The 23,925-nt window shown below is 33.9% G+C and overlaps 1 protein-coding gene across 1 annotated transcript in view; it reads left to right on the forward strand.

Moving 5' to 3' along the window:
- Positions 1-23,925, forward strand: part of CCDC178 (coiled-coil domain containing 178) — a 305,310-nt gene that overhangs the window by 280,485 nt on the left and 900 nt on the right. The window lies entirely within an intron of this gene.

Genomic DNA, 23,925 nt, shown 5'->3' on the forward strand with positions numbered 1-23,925 from the left:
TGTACCCACTTCAGGTGCCCACCATCAGGCATGCATTCAGGATCACAGGGTTCCCTCATCTATCCTGATGGCGGGAGGGCAGAAAAGCCTGATTTTTTTCCTTACCCTACAGTGTTTTATAGGTTAGGGTGTTTATGGTCAAATAGAAACACTTAAAGAATAGCAATCTAACATCAGGAAAAGGGAGAAATATTTGGAACTCTTAATTGTAAAAGGAAAAGGCTTTGGAGGGACAAACATCTGAAGGACTGCTGCATGAAGGTTCAGGCTTATATATTTTATTGAGCTCTAGAGAGCAGCACATGGACCAATGATAGAAGGGCTTGGGCTTGATAGGAATACCATTTCTAACTGGTGTTGCTGGTCAAACATGCACTGCTGATGATCTAGCAGAAGTCATGGTAGTGACTAGGGGAAAGTTAGTGGTCTAGGGTCAATCCAGAGAACACCACTTGAGACAATCAATGATTGTCAATGGACTTATTTCCTGACCTCCTTACACAGATATCCGTGTGTGTGTGTGTTTAACTCCTTACCTACTAGAATGTCAGCCTTCTCCATCAGAAAGCATGGTCTTTGATCTCAAGCAGTTTACAGGTAACTTAAAGAAAATGAGTTTCAAGACATATTTGGGCATGGGGGGGGGGTTCCTACGAGGTCAAAGATATTTTACTAAAGTTTCCAAAGTTAGAAGGTATAATCTTTGTTTTCAAAGAATTTGCAAACTCAAAAAGAGGGCAGACATAATAAATTGTGTAGAAATAAATAAGGGCAAGAAGAAGGGCACTTAGCCCAACCTGTAAATATAAGGCCACTTTTATAAAGGGAATAATATCTGCACTAAATCTTAAAAGAGGAATAGCAACAAAAGGTGGGCAGATGGTTATAGATAGGAATAACTGGAAGAAAGATATGTGAGAATAAGACAACCTAGTGCAAATAAACAGAGGAAATGGCAACTAATTTGGTATGGCTAGAGTGTAAAATGCAAGACAGGGAGTATAAGAGATGAAACAAAGAGGTTGATATACATAATATTGGGGAATAACTGGATATATGTTTAATTGTTAACTAGATACAGAGAATAAACTTTATGGTTGACTATGAAATAGAAAGAGGTACTTGGGCCTGAAGATACCTTTGTGAAAGAAAAGGAATTTGAAACAAGCTATTTGAATTAGTAACTAATTCAAATTAGTTATTTGAATTAGTAACAATATAAATAGATGAAAAGGAACATTGTATGAGATGGAAGGAGGGGAATACCTTAAAGCAAAGAAAGTATGAGGGACTTGAAAGAAGATTCCAGGACTATGGAATAGACATTCTTTTCTTTTCTTTTTTTAACAAAGCATTTATCTAACTGTTACTATGCGTCAGGCATTATACTCAATGATTTATAAATTTTAACTCATTCTCAAAGAGTACTTAGAGGTACTATCTTAGTATCCCCATTCTACAGAAGAGAAAAATGAAAAATAGAGAGGTCACAAATTTTGCGGAGGGTCACATAAGTAATCAGAGAGACAAGATTTAAAACGAAGCAATATGACTACAGGATAACATCTCTTAACAACACTACTCTTGCCATTTTCTGCATGAAAAGAAAATTAAAAACATAGATTAAGTCTAAACATGATAAGATGAAAAACAAATTAAAATTTACCTCAAAAATCTCATCAGAAACTTTGGAGACCAGAAGACAAAGAAGAATATCTTAAAACTACTGAAAGAAAAAAAAAATGAACCCAGAATTCTCTATCCAGTAAAAATATCAACCATATAGGCTTAAATCCACCCATATTGTGTTATATTAAATATAAATGAGGTAAAAAAACCAATGAAAAAAGCATACAGTTATGTTAGAGAAACATACAAGATTAGTTGTAATAGTCTATAAATGATACACTTTATAAATGAACACATTCACTGATTGAAAGTGAAAGGTTGGAAAAGGATTTTCCATGCAATACCAAGAATTACAGGTGGATGGGTAATGTTAATATCAGAAAAATTAAAGTTCAGAACTAGAAATATTACCAGGGACCAAAAGGGTCATTTCATTATGAGAAAGAATCCATTAATCAAGGTCATATAACAATCCTAGATGTATATGCATCTAAATAAGAAAATTTCAAAATACATAAAGCAAATATTGAGAAAAGTAAAGATAAAAACATGCATAATTATAAATTGAGATATCAATCCTCCTTGGGAATTTATAGAACATGCAGACAGAAAATTAAGAACATGGAAAAAAATCAGAAATAACATGGAAGAATTGAATAATGCCATCAACCAACTTGCCCTACTTGGCATTTAGAGGAAATTCCATTCATATAGCTGAATGTACATTATTTTAAAGTGCATATATGGAAAAGTTTCAAATATAGACTATATCTGCTCATGAAATAAGTCTCAATAAATTTAAAAGGATTAAAATAGAGAAATGTTTTCTAATCACAGTGGAATTATTAGAAATTGATAAATATATTTTTAAAATTCCCCAAATACTCAGAAATTAAATCACACACTTCTAAACATGTGGATCAAAAATGATTTACAAGATAAATTAGAAAATATTTTTAAGACAATTCATGCAAGATTAACCACCATGATGGAATTGATGATTTGAGCGGCGTGAAGCTGAATAGTATCACACAATAGAATTAGAGGACTTCTAAGGGTGATTCACAGGGCTAGGGAAAATAAGAGGTCAGAATGAGATCAGAGAAGTGATCAGGGCAGATCTGATCAGGCCCACATCTCCAAGGGCCTACTTAGGGAGTACTTCTGTTACCTAATCAGCACCTAACTGAGCATTTAGCATGTAGAACCTAGAACAGGAACCTAAAAGAGTTGGGACATGCAGATAAAGATGTTGTAGAACAAATGAAGTTCTTCTTAAATGTTAATATAACCAAGTCAGTTTTATTTTTTTCATATGATGACTTGGATGCCAGCTGATTGACTTGATTGTTTAAAAGCTCCTTTTGCCCCCCCTCTAGACTCTAAACTCTATTTCTTATTTCTCTCAAAGCAGTTTCCATTTCACTCTCTAATTCTTTGTTCCTCTTATATGGTATTGGTCTTTGATCTCTCAAGGTACCTAGATTATCTTATAACATCCATGAATGCCTGTGGATAATGGTGCCACATTACATCACATATCTTCCTTTCATTTAAATAAAGAGAATCACCATTTCAATATTGATACCTAAGATGGACATACATTCATTATATACATGCATTAATGTGAATAGTTTCAGGAGGTTAATACAGCAATTGTCAATTTTAAATTCCACAATTTATTCCCTTTATTAAATAACATGCTAAAATAAAATTTATTCCTTTTATTTTATTTTTTAATTTTTGGTAGAGAAACAGAAACAAATAACATTTTTTTTCAAATGGTTAAAAAATAAGTCATGCTTCGTATTGCATTTTCTAAATTCAAAATCATTGCTTATTCTTATTTTGCATATTTAAAACTCAGGAATCTCTTAATGAAGACATTGTATTTACTGTGTAGATAGAGTCTGCACAGCTGTCAAGTTCTATTTTGTAAGTGTATTCCTTTTTTAAATTTTTAAATGAAACAACTGATTGTTTTTATTAGAAAGATATTTTTTGTTGTGAGCTTTTTCTAGACAGAAATAAAATAATACACAGCATTTTAATTTCTTATTGAAATTTATCTATAGTCAGTACATTTTTCAAGTGGAGGAACCATGGCAGTGGTGTGGGGGAAAGGAGTTTTTCAAAGACAGAACTTTAAGTTTGAAAATTAGTGACTAATGGAGCATATCCAGTAGGTATTTTTCATACAAGTTAGCATCATCATTATATAATGATGCTGCCTTTGATGTGAGATTAAGTCAGACACATGATTTTTCATCCAAAAGGATCAAGATTATGGAACAATGAGCAGTGTAGTTATAACAAGAGGAAGATATTAGGATAACATTTTTAAAGAAAATACAAAAAAAATAAAACTAGAAGGATCCTTGTTATCCATAAATGGTACCCCCTCTATTATAGATAAAGAGAAAATTATGAAGATGAAATAATTCAATAAACCTTATTGTGGATGTTACAAAGTTAAAATACACAGTCTTGATTTTTATAATTTCATATAAACTGTAAACCAAATGTGAACAAAATACACTGTCCTGCATATCCTACCTCAGTGCATCACAATGAAAGAAGTTTTACCTGTATATTTTAATTCATGTAAAGATGTATACATATTATCATAAAGGGGAAAATAGTACAGATGTTCACCAAACTCTGGCTTGAAATCTTTTCTCGTTCTTTTTTCCTTCATCACATCCCTCAGTTGGTAAGGGAAATATTTTCCAAACTAATTCTGATGATCTCTCTAAAATGAACTAGGGCCTAGACAAATGTAAGTAAATCTACTTTATATTTACATAGCAGGTTTCAGTTTCATGCATATCTGATATGAATTATATCCACCCTCTCTGATAAGAGAGGAAGACATTTTGCCCCATTTAAGGGGTTCAGTTACTGAGCTGTAAAGAATCTGAGGGACTTGTCCAAAGACTCATAATCGGTCAGTAATGAATATTTGAACAAACACATCATCAACTGTGTTTCTACATCTAATCCCTCTTAATTAAAAGTCAGTTTAAAATCTCTTCAATTTGAGCCTTTGTTTTTTAAGTCACTCTGTAAGAAAGAAGGAAGGTCACAAACCCACACAATTCAGGTCTCTATCTGGGACAATTAAGTCAGGAGGAAATATGAAAAGATACTGTTGTTACTTTATGGAATTTAGATCTCTCTGTGCCTTAACTGATAAGAACCTGCTTCAGCTATTGCCACCAACATCCCACTTTGTCAAGCATCTAACATTTTATAGTATACCATTTGTTCCATATCGCACATTTGGAGATAACTTCTTTATTAAAACAAAGTCAGTTAATGGAAGTCTCTCTATGTTTAGAGAGACTTAGAGGTATTTAGACGTATTGACGTATTTCAACACAGCTCCTATGAATGTGTTGATAGGCATATCATAGATCATAAATGCATCCATTGAAATGCTAACCATGGTTGCAAAGCAGATTATCTTATTTAAAGACACTGGTTTAAAGTTTTAGACATTTAATTTAATTATCATTTCCCAGAAGTACATAAGGAAATCGGAAACCTAGTGTGAATAACATTATCTTCCCAGAAATGAAAACTTGCAAGAGCATTTTTGCCACAAACTCAATAATTTCAGTATAATCACTGACTATGTTTTTGTTTTACAGAACCAGTATGATTTGGAAAAAAAAGAATAAAATTGCTTTTAAAGTACAAAAATAATTATGAACCACTTGAAACGTAATGTCTGTGTTTTATTTCTCATCAGAATTCATTAGTGTGTAACATCAATAATTGAGCCCATCATTTGCCAACACTGACTTGGCTCAGTAGTTCAATCATGTAACCCTGTAAACTCACTTTCCATTAAAATGAATGTTGCTGACAAAGGATAACTAAAGAGATACTTCATTTATTAACTAAAGAGGTACTTCATTTATCAACATTTTTAAATTAGGAGTTTGGGACCCCAGAAGCTTAGCTGGATGATTTATTTGAAGGATCTTTATATTAGACCAAAAGACTTGTTCCAAATCATACAATGTTAGCCACAAAGATAATCGCATTTCATTTGTGTAACATGTGATTCAGGGCTCTTTCTTCAGAGGCAGCCGTAGCCACCTGCAGAGAATCAAATGACCGAACCAGAATGAAAACTTGCCTGCTTAGTATAAAATTATGAAACGTGCAGCATTCTGCTATATCCTGATTTACTCCATTGGGTGTATTTCTTACAAAACCTATAATATGACATCCTATATTCTGATAGCCTAATGTTGTCAAAATTGATTTGAGGAACTAAATAAACAGGCTACATATGGTTAATAATGAGATGAAGGATCCCTAATATCCACAATTGTTATTTCATTACATTCAAATTCCTTATCACTGGCCCCTGACCCATACCTCCCCAGTTATAAATGCCCACCAATATTGCCGAAGCTTTTCGAACAAGTTTCATTTTCTAAAGTTGATCTCACGTCCAACTGCTAGGATAATATTACATCATTTTGGATGCAAAAAAGCAAACAAACACACAAAAACATCTGCAGTGCAGTGAGCAAAGCATGAAATCAAAATTCCTCATATATATCAAAAGTTGCATCCCATAGACCTTTAAATATATAATTTCTAGAAAATATGCAAGATTGCATGATCATATCTTTCCTTGCTTCTTCTGTAATAAATTAAATGCATGTTTCTTAGTAAAACCTTTTTATAGAACTAGGGAAATCTCTGCATTTAGCCTCTAGTGTTGCCAGCTGGCATCATTCCCTGTTTTGGATCAGAAAGTTCTCAACCAGCTGATTCATTCAAAAGTCAAAATCCAAGGCTGATGTTGGATTATGAAATGTTATCTTCACTGTATCAAGCTGCTGCTTTTTCTTATCTCATCTCTCTCCTTCCGTTTTAACTTACCTACCTTCTTTAGAAGCATTTACCCGGACAGATTCTAAATAAAAGTGAGCCTACAGAAAAGCTTTCTCCTGCCCGCCTTAATTTTTGCTTTACCTTACAAAAGTTAAGATAGGAAAAAAAAAAAACCCTCTTCTAAACAATAGGCATAAAGAGTTACTCATCCCACAAGGCTGTGTTAGTAGTATTCTACAGTCTTTTTTGAAGAAATAGGGGAAACAGACCATATCACAGCAGACAGCATCTGGGATAGCCTGTGTTTCTGACTTTTTCTGTTGTGTTTGTTTTATCTTGATTAGCACAAATAACCACAGCAGATTCAGTTTTGAAATCCAGGAATTTCTAATTCCCAATCCAGACTGTGCCACATGAAGCCTGCTGCTGCTTGGTACTCACATTTGGGGAGACAGAGATTGTAGATCTGTTGTGGAAGACAATGAAAGTTAAAGGTGCAAACTGGGTGTAGTGACTAGAGAATAGCAACTTAAAGAGAGTAGTAACTTAAATTAGAATACCACACACGTGGTATCTTAAAAAACTACCTCATCTAGGCTAGTTTTCCACTGAAATTATTTGGTAAATAGAGCTCATAAGTTACTGTTAGAGTGCAGGTCTACAAAGATTAAATCCTTACTAGAGCAGCAACAAAGAAAATAAAGAAGGGGGAAAGGATGGACATGGCAAGCACATGATCACATTGGCCTATTAAAGTGGTGGATTCAAGTGAAATTGAGAATCAGAACAAAATGACTCTAAGCTGTGATAACCAAAGAAGAAAGGTGAATTGATTATATGTGGCTGGATAAGAGAGTGGGATGTCAGAGAGAGATCCTCGAGCAAATGAAAGATCAGCTGGCACGTAGATGGCCAAGAAAGGTATAACAAGTTTTGTGATCAGATTATACAGCTATAGAAGAGGATGGACTTGGAATGCATGAAAGTAATAGAGAAAATCAGAGGAGCATATTCCTAGCTCAGACTAAAAAGAAGCATGGAATCCATCCAAGGAGAAAGAGAGGACCAAGAGTTAGGAGAAAAATTAAATACTTTATAACTAAGCCATCAGAAAAAAAGTTGTAAGATGGAAGACATCAGCATCTGCAACTGCAGCCAAGAGCTTGTGTATTTTGAAGTATACTTCTTTAGTTTTAGAGTGTACAATTGCCTGAAAAGGAATATATGTTTTTTACTTAGATGTTTGAATCTTAGGTTGGAATTTTAATTTCCAATTTTAACCTGGAATGTTAGCATTTTACTATACAATATGTGGTTATTTTTCTTAAAGACTTTCCAAAGTTACTTAGGGTGATGTTTTCCGTTGTTTTATTATAAGGAAGGAGATAAGACAAAGTGATTTTTCCATAACCTGAAGTTACGAATTTAATTTGTCACTTGCGGATTTATTGTAGAAAAATTGCCACAATCATTATATCTGTTAAGCTAAGTGGTTGTTTGAGTATATTATACAAAATGTCTTATCACCAGATTTAAAGCATCATGACAAAATGTAATGCTTTCCTTCTGAATTTTGTATAAAATTTGCAATATTAGTTTAAAATTTGCAAAAAAAAAGTACATATAAGCATGTAAATGTGCCATATATACATATAAAAATATCACACATAAAGAGAAATATATGGATGGGGATGGCCAGCATCTGAGCTTTTAAAGTCTTCTACATATCTGGCTTTATGAAAAGAAGCATTCATATTTGAGCTTGGATCTTCTCTCTTAAAAATATTTATAAAAATTAAAAAACATAAAAGCACAATGATATACCTGTGGTTACTTTTAAGGCAAAACAAAAGAGAAAAATATATAAATTAGAATTATCTAAGATACTATCCAGGAAACAATCGATATCAAATTAATCAATTAAAAATAATATCAGATTTAACTTTTCCATACATTCAGAAATCTTTTCTTCTTATGAGATATGCCCTGAAGCAGTGGATTTTTTTAAGGCAGGTGCAAGACAATTTTTTTTTTATATGCAGTTTAGGAGATCTCTTGTGTATTAATTTCCATGGTTCAAGTCTGCCCTCAAGGCTAGAAAAAAACAGAATTGTATAAAACCAAAAAATCTTGAGATAAGTGCAAAGGAAGCTTATGAAATAATATATCTAGAAATTGGAATGTAAAGAAGACTTCTGTTATCAATTTATCCTTATTCATGGGCTCAATATAAGTAAACATATAACAGCAAAATCTTCAGTCATAATAAGGGAGCCTAATAAAAAAGAATTTTTAGACTACAGAAATAGTGAAAGCTTATGTCACTACATTTTTTAAAAAGAAAAGTATCTAGGTGTGTATGAGCTTTAAGATGCTCCTTAATTATTGACATTTATAAAAGGATATTCTGCTCACTTTTAAGTTGAGCCAGGTTACCAATTACTTTTCTGAATAACAAAGATGAGTTCAGGAATGGGATAAATATCTGTCTTCTATTATTATAATATAAAATCAGCTACAGTTCGCCAATGGCGAGGTAAACATATTAATAATTCTATCTTTCAGACTTCTCTTTTTTCTTTTGATAAGACAAGTAAAATTGTAGTACTTAGAAGCATAATTGTCCCATAATAAAAGAAACAAAAATCCATGAAATAAATGAAATGTGCTTTCATTAAGAGGTGATAAAGCAAAAACAAGCATTGAAAATGACAAACTATAGTAAATCATTTTATTAAGAGTGACTTTTAGGTTCATTTTTTGGATATCTTTGAGAATAAGGAGTCATAATGGTCTGGCCAACAGCTCAGAAAATACTTGCCATGCAACAAAGCATTTTTATTCCCATAATAGTTACTAATATAGTTAGTTAACCTTTATTTGTCCTGATGACACTACAAAAGTTTAATTTCTATAAATACTATTTTAGAAATGAGTTTTATGATATTTATAGAGAATCTCTGAAGAGTGAATATTTGATCCACATATGTAGTTATTTGTAGTTGCTAATACTTATCAATTTAATTATTTGCTAATACATACCAATTTAATTATTTGAAGCACCAATAATGGACCCTTATGTTTATTTTCAATTTGCAAAGCACTTAATGTAACTTTAAAGTTTCATTCAATTTCATATCATTGAGTGTATTATCTAATTCTTTTACCTACATAAAACTTAAATATCACTAAATCCAAATTGCATAGTCAACATGTGCATAAAATCCTTTATTTTCTGTAAAAATTTAAATTTCTGCTTATGTTATCAAATATATTTACTTTTTCCTTTTTATAATTCTTATTAAATAGCATTGCATTCTATAGGTTTCATCTGTGCATCATTATAAATCACATCTTTATATGCTACATTATGTTTACCACCAAAAGTCTAACTCAACTCTGACTTACACAAATAAGTTTTGTGAACTTGTGCATAATATATATGAAAACAATAAAGAATTCCTTAACTAAGAAGCCTTTCATGTTTTCTCATAATATCTTACACAATATAGCAACTGTTTTTTTTCCTACTCTATTATAGTGGCCCCATCATGTATTTTTGAACAAATTAATGAACACTGGTCTCATTCATTACATTTTGTTTGGATATTCATTTGAGTTTCACTTATCAAAGAACCAAGTCACAAGATCATTGAGCTGAATCGTATTTTCATGCTTATCAATTGCTCTGATTTTTCATAAACTGTGATATTTTTTCATTCATAGATTAAAAAGAGACTTATCTTTCCCTTTCATAGAAAACAGTTTTCTATGACAAAAGATTTAAATAAATGTTTTTCAGTTATGAATTCCAAGTATATTTTATTTTCCTCACTCTCTTTTGATGATAATATTTGTCATATATTGAGAGATAGTGACAATTTCTTGAAGGAGAGATTATGTTTTATAAGAAAGAAAACATGGGTTGGGTAGCAAGAACAGAAAACAATATACAAAATTCTTATTATTTGTTACTGAACTGCCGGGGGAGCAGAGCAGTAGAGAATTCCCCTGGCCAGAGTGAGGCAGTGAAACAATATGGTAGAGGACCGTAACCCTGATTGGTAGATACACTTAAGGGATAACTTTCAGAACAAAGATGCCTGAGTATTTTGTGTTGTAATGATATAATCTGCCACATGTGTACCCATAGTAATTTCTGCTACTGTATATAACATTTTTAGTGTGGTCTTTATTATGGAAATTATAGAAAGAGATAAGATCTGTGAATGGGCTGACGTGGGTGGGACACAAGGATTGTGCATTCATGATGATGAAATGATCCATAGACAGAAGCAATTCGTTTTACAATAGTGAGAGGGGTCAATGAGGAGATAAGCACACTAGGAATTCATAGTATTTTGGAAAAAGGAACAAGGCTGTTCACAGGTTAATTAAACCAATGTATACATGAAAATTTGTATGAACTCCTGGGAACAAGAAGGTATTTTGTAGGGACTGATAATAGGAAAGTTATCCCAGTGGAATATAAAATCATGTATAAATTCATAAAGGCACGAGAACATCATGATAACTAATTCAGGTGGAAAGGAATGGTGGCAACTCAGATAGAATTGATTCAAGTTTTAAAGTGAAGGAAATTGAGACTCTTTTAGATAGGAGAGATTCTAGAGAGATGTATACTATCTAATGAGTCTTGACCTCAAGGGAGAACCCCAGGCTACAAAGAATATTTTAGGAGCCATTAGCAAATTGCTAGTAATTGAAATTATGTGGAAGGTATGCACAGCTACCATAAAAAAAAGTATCAGAAATAGAAATTTAGAAGGCTCTCACTACCATGAACCGAATTGTTTCTGTTTGTGAATCATTTCATCATTATGAAACATATATGCTCAAGCATTATAGATTTTTAATTTTTAGTCTTTCTCTGCATATCTCCAAAACTTGCCTAAAATTACCAATGGAACATTTTTCTGAGGTATGCTCTTGCCTATTAAATTAGTCCCATTTCTGAACTCTACCAGCCGAGATTCGTAGGGGATCTCAGAATGGAATGACACACATTCACGTCCCTCAGTTTCTTGGGGGTAATTGTAATTATTGAAAATGATAAGAAAACATAATATAAAGTAAAATGATATTTCTACTTCCAGCCAACATAAAATGAAGGGGATTAAATTTACCCCCTTGCCTGAAACAACCAAACAGCAAAGTGTAGGTAACTGCAGTTTTGAAATTACTCAGCATTCAAAAAAGATAAACACATGCAATTTGCAGTAACATGGATGGCACTGGAAGGAATCATGCTCAGCGAAATAAGCCAGAAAGAAAAAAAGAAAAATATCGGATGGTCTCACTCATAGCAGGAATCTAGAAAACTTAAATAAGGGACCAGGAAAAAGAATAATTATAAGAAAGAAAATATCAAAATCAACAAACAACTATGAACCAGAGACACTCTATGGGGACTGGAGTATGGGGAAAGGAGGGATTAGGGTCAAAATAAGGGAGTTGTAATTGTATGGGAAATATAAAAATAAAATTTTAAAAAAAAGAAATGTGAGGGGTAGAGAAAATAATTTTAAAACATAATGGACTTAAAGTTGTTTGTACTTATCAAAGGAATAATGAAGTTCTCCACATAGAAACAAAAATTAATAAAGAATTTAGCATTTCTTCTTTCAGTCAATTTCATAGATATGTCAGGTACTCTTTTTAATCTCTCACACAAATACAATACAATTAAAAAAATAAAATATTAGACATCAAGCAATGTAGGAAACAGATCCAAGAAATACATAAAACAAACAGGTAATTATTGTCCCAGGTTACTATGTTGAGAAAATTTATACCATAGTATGAGAGGAAGGCAGGTATGAGTAATATGTACTTATGAGAAAACCACCTGATACCAAGAAAGTTACTTAAAATATTAGTGGTTATAGTATCTGCTTGTTAAATAATACCTATCCTATCATACAGAATTAAAAAAAAAAACTCATAATTTATGGAGAGTTGGGGTAATCAGAAAAATCCTCCCTCCAGAAAGATTAATTAGCTCTAAACCAAACATGGTTGTGACTCCACCTAACAAGTCATAAAAGTAACATTCAAGAAGATCAAAACCATCTCCAAGAAACTTACCCAATATTCCAGAACAAATCTTCAAAACTATTTAGAACAGTATAAAATATCCAACATCAATAAACTTGACAATGTATGACATTCAATAAAACAGCAGGCATGTAAAAAATAGAAAAATAAAACCAATACTACAGTGAAAAATCAATCAATTGAAAATGACACGACTGACAGAGAAGTTAGAATTGGCAGACAAGAATATCAAATAGCTATTATAACTGTTTTTCATATGTTAATAAGTTATGTAGAGACATTGAAGCTATAGTATTGGATTAATGACAGATTTGATTCTGTATTTAAAAAAAAAAAAAAGCCTTTATCCTTTTGACTTACTTAGCATAATTGCCTCCAAATAGTGTCACTTACATGTAGAATATAGAGAAACAAAACAGTCAGATAAAATTAAGCTAATAATAAATCCTAGAAATCTGAGTGTAGAACTGAGGTTACCAAATAGATAGAAGTAGGCAGGGGAGAGAGCAAAGTGAGGAGGAGCACAATGAACTATAGTAAAGGTCTATGGTGTTTTAGTGGAGGGTGTGGTCTGGTAACAGTACCTGAAGGGGGAGATCCTATATTCATAAAACATAAACAACATTATAAACCAATGTTACCTCAATAAGAAATGAAAAATATTTTAAAACATTGGAAAAAAAAAAGATTAGTGAATTTGAAGACATAAGAATAGAAACTATCCAAAACAACAGAAAAAAGAATTTGAAAGACTATGAGTAAGCTGTGACACATCTTAAAGCAGCCTAATATATGTCACATTTGAATTCTCAGAAGAGCAAGGGAAAGAGAGGCATCCAGAAAAAAATATTTTGAAGAAATGACTGAATTTTTCTTTCCAAATTTGATGCAAGTTAAAGCAAAAAAAAAAAATCTTGACAAACTCTAAGCTCAGGAACATAAAAGAATATTGAATTTTAAAATCAAATTAAACAAGCCAGGATAAAAAGAAAATCTTCAAAACAGCCAGACATAAACTATAGATGTTTTGTGCAAAAGAAAAAAAGAAAGAGCTGACAGTAGATTTTTCATTAAGTAACAATGCAAATGAGAAGACAGTAGAATATTTTGAAGTATTTAGTGTAAAGGGACAGAGGGGGAGAGCCAACTAATAACTCCACACAAAGCAAAATGTATTTCAAAAGAAGGCAAAATAGATTTAAACACATAGAAGTTGAAATTTTAAAGGAAGTCCTTCAAACAGAAGTAAAATGAGACCAGATGGAAACAGGCAACCATTTCCAAAAAAGATAGCTACATGAGGAAATACGTGTGGTTTTATTTTTCTTTAAAATATTTTTAAGCGACAAGTGACCATTTAAGCAACTTGTACAAAAAATAGTGTAGGGCCTCCGCTGGTGGTGCAGGCAGTTGAGCGCAGTGCTGTGAAACTGTTCGCAGCCTATGCTGCGCCGGTTCCATCCTGGCCGGCTGGCGAGGGTCCCACATGGTGCAGCAGACCTCCCCTGTTGCGCCCACTGCTCCCCTCAGCAGTGTATTTCGTCAGTCTGCCTGTTCTGTTCCCTACGCTGTCTCTGGTGAATCCTCTCACTGTCCTGCGAATCTGGCCTGTACCCCGGTTCTTGTATAAATAAATAAATTTTAAATAAATAAAATAATGTAGTGTATATTTTACAAAATACATGTGAATAGAATGTATGACATTACTGTGATATCTGAGAAAGAAGAAATATATTATTATATTACTATACAGTATATAAATGACATAGTATCACCTGAAGACACATTCAACATAATTTTAGAGGATCCAGTCAATGTAATAAAGCAAGAAAAGAAAGAAATCCAGATTGGAAAAAATTAAAATAACTTTTATTGGTGAACAAAAAGTATAGTCTATGTGGAAAATCAGGAGAGATCTGCTGCACCATGTGGGTTGCTCCCTGGCTGGGGTTCGAACTCGTGCTGCATTGGCTGCGGTTAGCTTCATAACCCCTTGAGCCACCAGGGAGGCCCCAAATCCAATATTTTAATAAATAAATATCCCGACCAAAAATGGGCAGAACACTTAAATGGAAATTCACAAAAATTTAGCAGATAAGCTGATCAAACTTTTCTTAACAGCCTTAATCATTCAAGACAGGCCCTTAGAACCACAGGATACCATTATATCCATTAGAATGGTAAAAATTAAAAAATGATTATCATAAGTGTTGCCAAGGATGATGAAAAATTCATACACTGTTGATGGCAATATAAAAATTCCTTAAAGAATTAAACATACGACTCTCACATAATCTATTACATTGATAACTTTTTATCCACACCCATCAAACCCTGATCGTGGCCCAGGATCATTCCTGGTATTGTATTGCTCAGCGTGTCTCCCATAGGAGACCACCCAGAAAAGAATAGCACTTTTCTTATGTTACCTTAATCTGGATGTTTCAACCATTTATTCTTTTTGAGAGGATGTCAACCTAGGAATCATCTGACTCCTCACTTCCTTAAAAAGAAGGAACCAATGAGATAGGAGAAAATATTTGCAAACCACATATCCAATAAGGGGTTAATACCCAGTATATACAAAGTACTCAGAAAACCAAATACCATAAATAAATAAATAAATAAAACACCAGATAATCTGATTTAAAAGATGGACATTTTTCCAGTGAAGACATACAAATGACCAACAAATACATGAAAAGTTGCTCAATATCACTATCCATCAGAGAAATGCAAATCAAAACCACAATGCTATCTTACTTTATATTTATTAGGATAGCTATTATAAAAAAGATAAGAGATAATAAATGCTGAGAAAGATATGAAGAAAAGGGAACATTTATACACTGCTGATGGGAATGTAAATATGCATTGCTGTCATGACAACCCTTTAATATCAGCCTATCAATGAGTTATCACCGAATACAACAGAAAATCTTAGTACATGGTATTTATCATCATCCACTTTCTCTCTCTCTTTCCCACTATATCTCAAGCACTCTTTCCTAACATTCTGCAGTCAAGCTGAATGGAACCATTCGGAATTCTGGTTGGGCACTATGCAATAAAAACCAGGTGCCTTCATCAAAACTTCCTCCTCTGGGCCTACCTGGTGGCGCAGGAGTAAAAGACAGCGCTATCAAGTTATGGCCAGCTACTGCAGTATGAGTTTGATTCCCAGCCAGCCAAACAGCAACCCACATGGCTCAGCAGACCTCTCCTGCCTTGCCCACTGCTCCCCTCTGCAGTGGATTTCAGTCTATCTGCCTGTTCTGCTCCCCACTGTCTCTGGTGAATCCTCTCAAACACCCCTCCCCCCGCATCTCTGGCCTGCACCCCAGCTCTTATATGCATAAATAAATAAGTCTTTAAAAAAATAAAAAACTTCCTCCTCTGATAGGAAGAACTACCTATCACCACCTCTTACATAAACTTTAGCCAGCTCTTAAAAGGTCACAATTAACTTCTCCTAGAACAGACCTCCCCTTCTTTATACTTCTACCCTCACGGCTAAATTATGGTATTGATTGTTTAATGCTCTATATCCTCATGGGCATCATAGTCCCTAAGGTCTGTATAAATACATTTGGAGTGTGAAAACATTAGAAACAAAACTGAGAGTCTTATCACCTGGAATATGTCAATGGACAAGGAAGAGGATCCCGGGACCCCCCTCAATCTAATCCTACTTTCCAACACACAGATGGATGGCTAGTGGTGAGCAAGCTGCTGTTCACTTCTCCAACACTGGAAATCATAGGGATGGGCCAAGAAGCCCTGCTGCCAAACCCAGGAAAGGGCTCTTGAGACATTCTGGTCAAGATTGAAAGAGGGCAGGTCTAGGGAGAGCTCTCTGGGCATGAGAGACTCCCTGAGGTGCTGGGGCTTAGGGTCAATTGTAGGTTTTAGGGTTGGGGGTTAAGAACAAAGGAATTGAGCATTATTGGCTGAGAAAGCCAGGAGAGTGGACTTGGATAAAGTCCATTTATTGATGCTAATTGTGAGCACCAATCATCTCTAGCCCAGTGGTCATGCAGCAGTCGTCACCATCTCCAAGGTGAATATCTCATGAAAGCTGTGTGCCCACAACTCCAGTTTGAACTGGCCTGGTCTCAAGGTCTGTGACTCTTCTGGATCTGTAGCTTCCTTTTTACCCCATAGCATCCAACTTGATAAGCTGTGGAAAATAGTTCAAGAATACCCAGGCTGGAGAAAATTAGCAATAAAAAATGATGGGCTAAGGAAATGTATGGCAGCAGGTATCCAGGCCTAGAATCAACAGGTTTTAACCTCTTGTTTACCAGCCCATGAGAACAGCAAAATTTTCTTCTTGGTTTCTGTACTCTCCTTGTCCTGGAAGCCATCCTGTCTCAAAGTGTTTAATGAGCTGAGAAAGAAAGAAATATAGGAGGAAAGAACAGAATAAGAAATAAACACAGATATTTGTGCTAGGTTTTGAAAGTGTCAACAAATCACTAGTTCATTATACATGTTTATCCTAAGGAAATCTACTATTGTGATTTAAATTGTGTATAATATCTAGCTGCTAAAAAAAAAATAAAAAGAAAACAACAACCTGTGATCTGTAGCCCAGAACTCTACTATCTTTTATATTGTGAACAATATTAATTTCCTGAGTCTTCATTTGTGCTTATTATATTTGTGTTTATTGGTGACTGTGTGACATACAAAATAAAAACAAATGACTTAACCATGTGGAGCTTATACTCCACTAATTTAACCTTGATGTTGCCATTTCCTCATGCATAAATTTCAACAGTTACCCCCATTTTCCAGAATAAGTTCTAAACCCTTCAGTACCATTCGTGACCCTCAGTAGTACAGATCCAGTTTTTTAATGCCCATAGGAACACTAACCTATCAATGGCTCCTAAGTAGATCTCATGCTTTACTGTCTCCTGCCTCATCTTACAAGATTTAGCTTATATAGCATCTCTTTCATGAGATTTCATTGAATTCATAGCTAGATGTGATAATTCCCTCTGAAATCCACCTCTCGTCTGTGGCCATATCACATTCTATATTACTTCCACATTCCTTGAGGTCAAATCATATTTTCTGCTCTGACTTGTGGGTGAGGACATAGTAAGAAGAAATTTTTACTGAAAAATACTGTGCTCATTTTCCACTTTTGACCACAATATCTACTATAGTACCAGGGTAATGCACTAGATATAACAAATTCAAATGTTTGTTGAGAGTAAATGAAAGAGAAAGATAGTTTTTATATCCCAACAAGGGTTGAATATAAGCACAAGTTTGATTTTGATTTAAATATTTTCTTCACAACAATCCATAGTTTTTCTTGACTATATCCTTTGAGATATATTCAAATATATATCCTTTGATTGACACACACACACACACACACACACATATATACACACATACAGGCATTACCAGGTGAAAAGAGCAAGGCAACCATAAATTTCTGAAATACTCAATATTAAACAGGTTTTACTTTTTAAAAAAAATTTCAAAATGTCAGTCTATTTAATATGATAATATGCTTTATTAATCTTGAATAAGTGAAATGGAATACTCACTGTTTTCACCACAGGACATTGTGTTTTTCCTCAGAAAAATATGTGGGGTTATTCTCTGATTGTACTCTGAGAAAGAAAGGACACATTGAATTAAATTTATGCTAATTAGCCATAAGTGTGAGAATAGAAAAATGAAGTAATAGCCAATTCTATCTATAGGAATAATTTAAGGAAAGTTACTTCTCATGTTGAATTCTAGGTAGAAAGTCTTTGTTTCCTGGAAAAAAAAATAGCCCTATCAACACCCACAGGTTTTTTCCCTCGGGAATCTAACAAGATTAGAATGTGATCATTCATTCAGTGAGGGATTTACATGGAATTTTTAAAAAAGATTTATTTATTTATGCATACGAGAGCTGGGGTGTAGGCCAGAAATGCAGGGGAATAAGAGGATTCAACAGAGACAGAGTGGGGAGCAGAACAGGCGGATTGACTGAAACACTATGCTAAGGGGAGCAGCAGGTGACACAGGAGAGGTCTGCTGAGCCAGGGAACAGAACTCGTGCTGCAGATAGCTTCATAGTGCTGAGACTTAATCCCTTGTGCCACTAGGGAGGTCCAACATGGAATTTTTTAAATTTATTTTTACTAACTATATAGAATTGGACTCTTGAAATACCGTCCCCTTTTAAAATATATTGGTTTAGAATTGGTAGACCTCTTGTTGAACTATTACAAAGTTAAATGCAAAACGAAAGCATCACATTCTCTTCGTCATTTAGTATGTTGTCAAAGGTGTGATTATTTTCCTCATTAATATAAATACTATTAATCCCTAAGTTTTGAAAGGCAGCCTGCTTATCCACCACAGGTTCATGATTATCCTCCCATCTCCTTGTTCCCCAGCACAAAGACCTGAAGCTTCCTTGTCTATCTGAATTTCTAACTTACTTTTTTGGAAACTGATAATATTTGAAATACCAGTTAAAATCTAGCAATATAATGTTTCTTATGAATGCTCCCCCGCCAAAAATCTAATAACATTGCATAAAAAAAGACAAAGTAACAATTTTCTTTCTTCCAAATCAGTCAGCTATGCAATCTTGAGTTCTTTTAGACCTTCAGAAGGTATGATCAGTATGCATAGGAAAAGTCATGTCTCTTACTTAACTTTGCAAGAGTGCACTGCAAAGCATTAATAGCTGCATTGCCTTGTTAATAAACTTCAGTCAAAATGCTTTGGGAGATAATTTGATTAAAAAAAGAATAAAAAACACCGAAGCTGAAATATTGCTTTTATAAGCTGTAAGATCAATTCACCATGTGCTTTTTTAATCATCTGAAATATATACATTTAAACAGAAAACACAGATGACTTAGCATTCTCCCATATCACACCAGTGAGCGTGACTCGTTCCTTATAATTCTTTTTTCTAATACTCTCCTGTGCACTGACTTATGGGGGAAAAACTTTCCATGAAAAATGTGTGCTACTTTTCCACTTTTGGCCTTGTATGTGCTTCTTCTCTGCCTTAATTACAATATAAATCAACTGCAAAAAAAAAAAAAAGATTTACAGTGATTACACCTCACTTAGAGAGCTTCGAAGATTGATCTGGAGGTGGTATGTTTGTCAAGCTCTCTGTCTACTTCTCATCTTAGCTGGTTCTAAAGTGAATCCCAGAACACATGGCAGTGTTCAAAGAAAAGAAAATGTAGGAGAATAAAGCCCGCTCTTTGTGTTCTCACCAAACAGCTTACTCTCAGAAACTTCCAGGTCAAAAGTCTTTTCAAATAATTATGAGCGTCAAGCCTATTTACTACTTTAAAAGATTACCATATCTACTGAAGCATTTCCTGAATATCCCTCATCTTCACTTTTTGGGTGGGTTAGTAATTGGATCAGAAATCTTCCAGTTTTGAATGAATTCTTATCACCACTACCAAGAATTTATTAAGGTCAAATATATTCAGGTCACTGTAATAGTTTCTGGGAATGAGGTTAATCTTTACCTTTAGGAAATTTAGCCTTTTTATGCAATCACATCAAAGTAAAACATAAACACAAAATTAAGAAAATAAGTTGATACAGTATAATGTGCTCTTTCATATTTCTACTTCCTCAGAAGTTTGGCTTTTAGTTTTATAGCATGACCTAATTTTCCACACCTCTGCAGACATCTGTCTAGCCAATTCTACTGCTGTTCAAGCAAGCTGGTGCCATCCTGGTCTAAAGAAATGAAATAGCATGACTTTTAGAGTTCTTCATGTTAGCTCTCTTTGAGAGAGTCTTTTTATTGCTTTAGTGAAAGTGATTTTAGTGATTCCTTCTTAAGGAAATGTTATAAGTCCCTCTAATAAATTGTTAGGATAGCTATTTGCTAATTTGCCAGTCCATCCCTTTTAAAAAGGGTTCCTCTTTTTAAATAGCACTTCTGAAAAATTGTATTTTCCTATTCAATCGTTTCCTACTTTTACTATTTTCTTATAGCAAAATGCTCCCGTTGAATAGTCAAGTGCCAAAGATTTGTCACTCTCAGCACATACGAGGATTCAGAAAGATGTGTAATCATACTTAAAAAATAAAGTATATTCTCAAATCTTAAAATTAGCTAGTAATTGAAATTATCATCACAGTGTTTTAACTGATGACCATTGAACTCTTTTCTGGCTAACGGCTCATAGAGCATTAATTGCACGTCACATTACAGATCTGCAGAGTTAAGTTCTGTCTTGCCCTTGGGAGTGTGCGGTCTAAAGCAACTTTGTAAGTGTCTTTCAGGGTAAAAAAAAAAAAAATCATTAAACCAAAGAAGTTCTATTTGGCCTGTGAAGTATGTGCCTCACTGTCCTTTCAAATGTCATATGTCAGGCCCTACCTCTAACTGGTACAAAGTATTTACCTCATTTTGATACTGCTGAGAAGCACCACTTCCTTCTACTTCTCATAACACACAAACATCTTCCTAAGGATACTACAGAACATCATTTCCCACATAAAGTAAATTTAAAGGGCATAGAAAGTTGATCCTGATTTTATCTACTCTGATCAATATTGCATGGGACTGTCCAATGTACATTTTTTTTTTAAGATTTATTTATTATACAAGCACTGGGGTACAGGCCAGAGGTGCAGGAGGGTGAGAGAATTCACCAGAGACAGAGCAGGGAGCAGAACAGGCAGAAGGACGGAAGTACACTGCTGAGGGGAGCAGCGGGTGAGACAGGAGAGGTCTGCCTCGCCATGTGGGAATCTCCCCGGCTGGCCAGGAATTGAACCGGCGCCTCGGAGGCTGCGGACAGCTCCACAGTGCTGCACTCAACCAGATGCGCCACCGGGGAGGCCCCCCAATCTACATTTTAATGGATTATTTTAAATAGCTCATAATAGTGACTGTTACAGATACTGGATCCTAATTTAGGACCAAAAAATAAGATATATATTTCTCTCTGGTATCAATCAGCACATGATATTACTAGATGTAAATTGTGCTTTATGATGTCTATAAGATGTAAAAGAAGAAAAGTTGATAAAAATTAATGAAAGATAGTTTTGAAAATGTCACCATCTATAAAACTTTATACAAATACAGAACTATAAATATTTTTTCAAATGTTATTAATTCAAAAGTGAGTCTTTTGTTCCTATTAAATTCATACAGGGCTTGGATTGACATTGGATTTGATCTTCACCATGAAAAAAATTTTTATTTCCCAAACCAATACTGAAAACACAATATGAAAAAAATATTTATGAATTTAAGCAGATGGACTCTTTGATCACTTTAGAAACACTCCTACATATCAGAAATGTAATTATAATGCTAATTTCAAATTCACAGAATACAAACTGGCTTTGTATTATGCAAATCATATATCAATTGTAATTAGCTATTTACTAAAGCAAGACTTGGTCTAGCTAGACTTATATAAAGTTAAGATTTATATTCATTATTTTTTCCATTTGGTGTTCTATTTATTTAAGTGTAGTGTTTCTATGTAAATACAGCCACACACCTCAGATAGATAAGAGCCTAAATTTGATTACTGACAAATGTCTGAAGTAGAAAGTCACAGGTAGTAAATTCATCAGCCAGGCTCTCCTCTGCCCATTGACTCATGGAACTTAGTCACTGCTGATCACAAAATGAACTTATGTATAAATTTTCCTATGTATTATCCTTCACTTCAAGGATCAAGTTTCAGTCACCTTCATCATTCTTTTTTTTTATAATAAATTTTATTTTTATATTCCACATACAATTGCAACCCCCTTATTTTCAAGAACAACCTCTACAATGACTAAAACATGTTTGTCTTTCACAATTAAAAGACACATCCCCAAGCCATTCATTAGCTAGTTAAGTATTATGTGTATCTTGACATCGTCATTTATGACAAGTGTTTCTATGATCTCTGGCTATTTTCATGGGACATGTTTCTCATACAACTTGGCTGAATCCAATTATGAGATTCTTTAAGAGCAGTATGATTTTTTTTTTATTTTTTTTTAAGATTTATTTATTTATACAAGAACCAGGGTACAGGCCAGATGTGTGGGAGGGTGAGAGGATTCACCAGAGACCAAGTGGGGAATGGAACAGGCAGACTGACTGAAATACACTGCTGAGGGGAACAGCGGGCAGGACAGGAGAGGTCTGCTTTGCCATGTGGGTGTCTCCCTGGCCGGCCGGGATCAAACCAGCACTGCAGAGGTTGCGGACAGCTTCACAGCATTGTGCTCAATGCCTGCGCCACCAGAGAGGGCCCATTTTTTTTCATTTTCTATAGATGGATTTTCAATATTTCATTATATCTTTTCCCTTAAATTTCCATTCTTTCCTCTGAATTATGTTCTTACACCTAAAGGAAAATGTTTTATAAGGGTTTTTTTGTAAATATATATATATAAGTATTTTTTACAAGCAAGACATAAATATCAAGGTATATCTGACTGTAATCTAAGTTGGAATAATCAGTTCAAATTCTTCAGTTTCTGTAAATATGTTCAATATATGTTTAAGTATAATCTTTGTGTCTTCATTTAGAAAACGTATTCACGATCGCATTGAGACATCCAGAGCCAGACCTTTTAAGGGATTAGTTCACTTCTTGGGTGATTACTAATTAAAGTAATTTAGCCTTTGGTGTGGAGGCTATGAATAGCACTTGAGGGATGAGGCATGTAATAATTACCCAGAAAACCACTTATATTTATTATAGCTCCATTATAACTTGAATTTAGAATATTAGCAGACCAAAAAAATGTTGCAAACCAAAGCTCACATTTATGGTAATATTATTAGTATCTGAAAACAAAAGTGAAGACTTTTATTTATCAGAATACTTTGAGAAAAATCACTTATAATAAATAAATCTTAAGGCCTAACTTATCAAAGATTAACATTGTTCATGTTGCTTTTGGCCTTCTTCATATTTAGAAAAGGAAAGTAGTGGCTATTTCTACATTACTTCAGCACATAGTAATAAGTATATATTTTGATATATACCTATTATTAAATATATATGAACCTTTGTATATATGTGCATATCTGTGTGTGGTGTCTCTTTTCTCACATTAGTATGTAAACTCTAGGAGGTTGGAAAATTTTCCCTCATCACACCATTGCTATAAATAATTTGCTGAATTAATATAAACACCCAGTCATTGAAACAATATGAAGAAAAGTCTAATGACAGTCATCATAATTTGCTCTTATATAATGATTCAGATTTCACTTTCTCTGCTTAATAAAATTATCTAAACGCCATTGAGTGGGGCAAGGATAATGGGGGAAAGGGTGAAAGAATCTCTAAAGCAGTATTTTAAGCCATTTGTTCACTTTCCACC

The sequence above is a fragment of the Talpa occidentalis genome, unplaced genomic scaffold (assembly GCF_014898055.3).
Source record: "Talpa occidentalis isolate TD23 unplaced genomic scaffold, MPIMG_talOcc4v2.1 talOcc4.13, whole genome shotgun sequence".
NCBI classification, from domain to species: domain Eukaryota; kingdom Metazoa; phylum Chordata; class Mammalia; order Eulipotyphla; family Talpidae; genus Talpa; species Talpa occidentalis.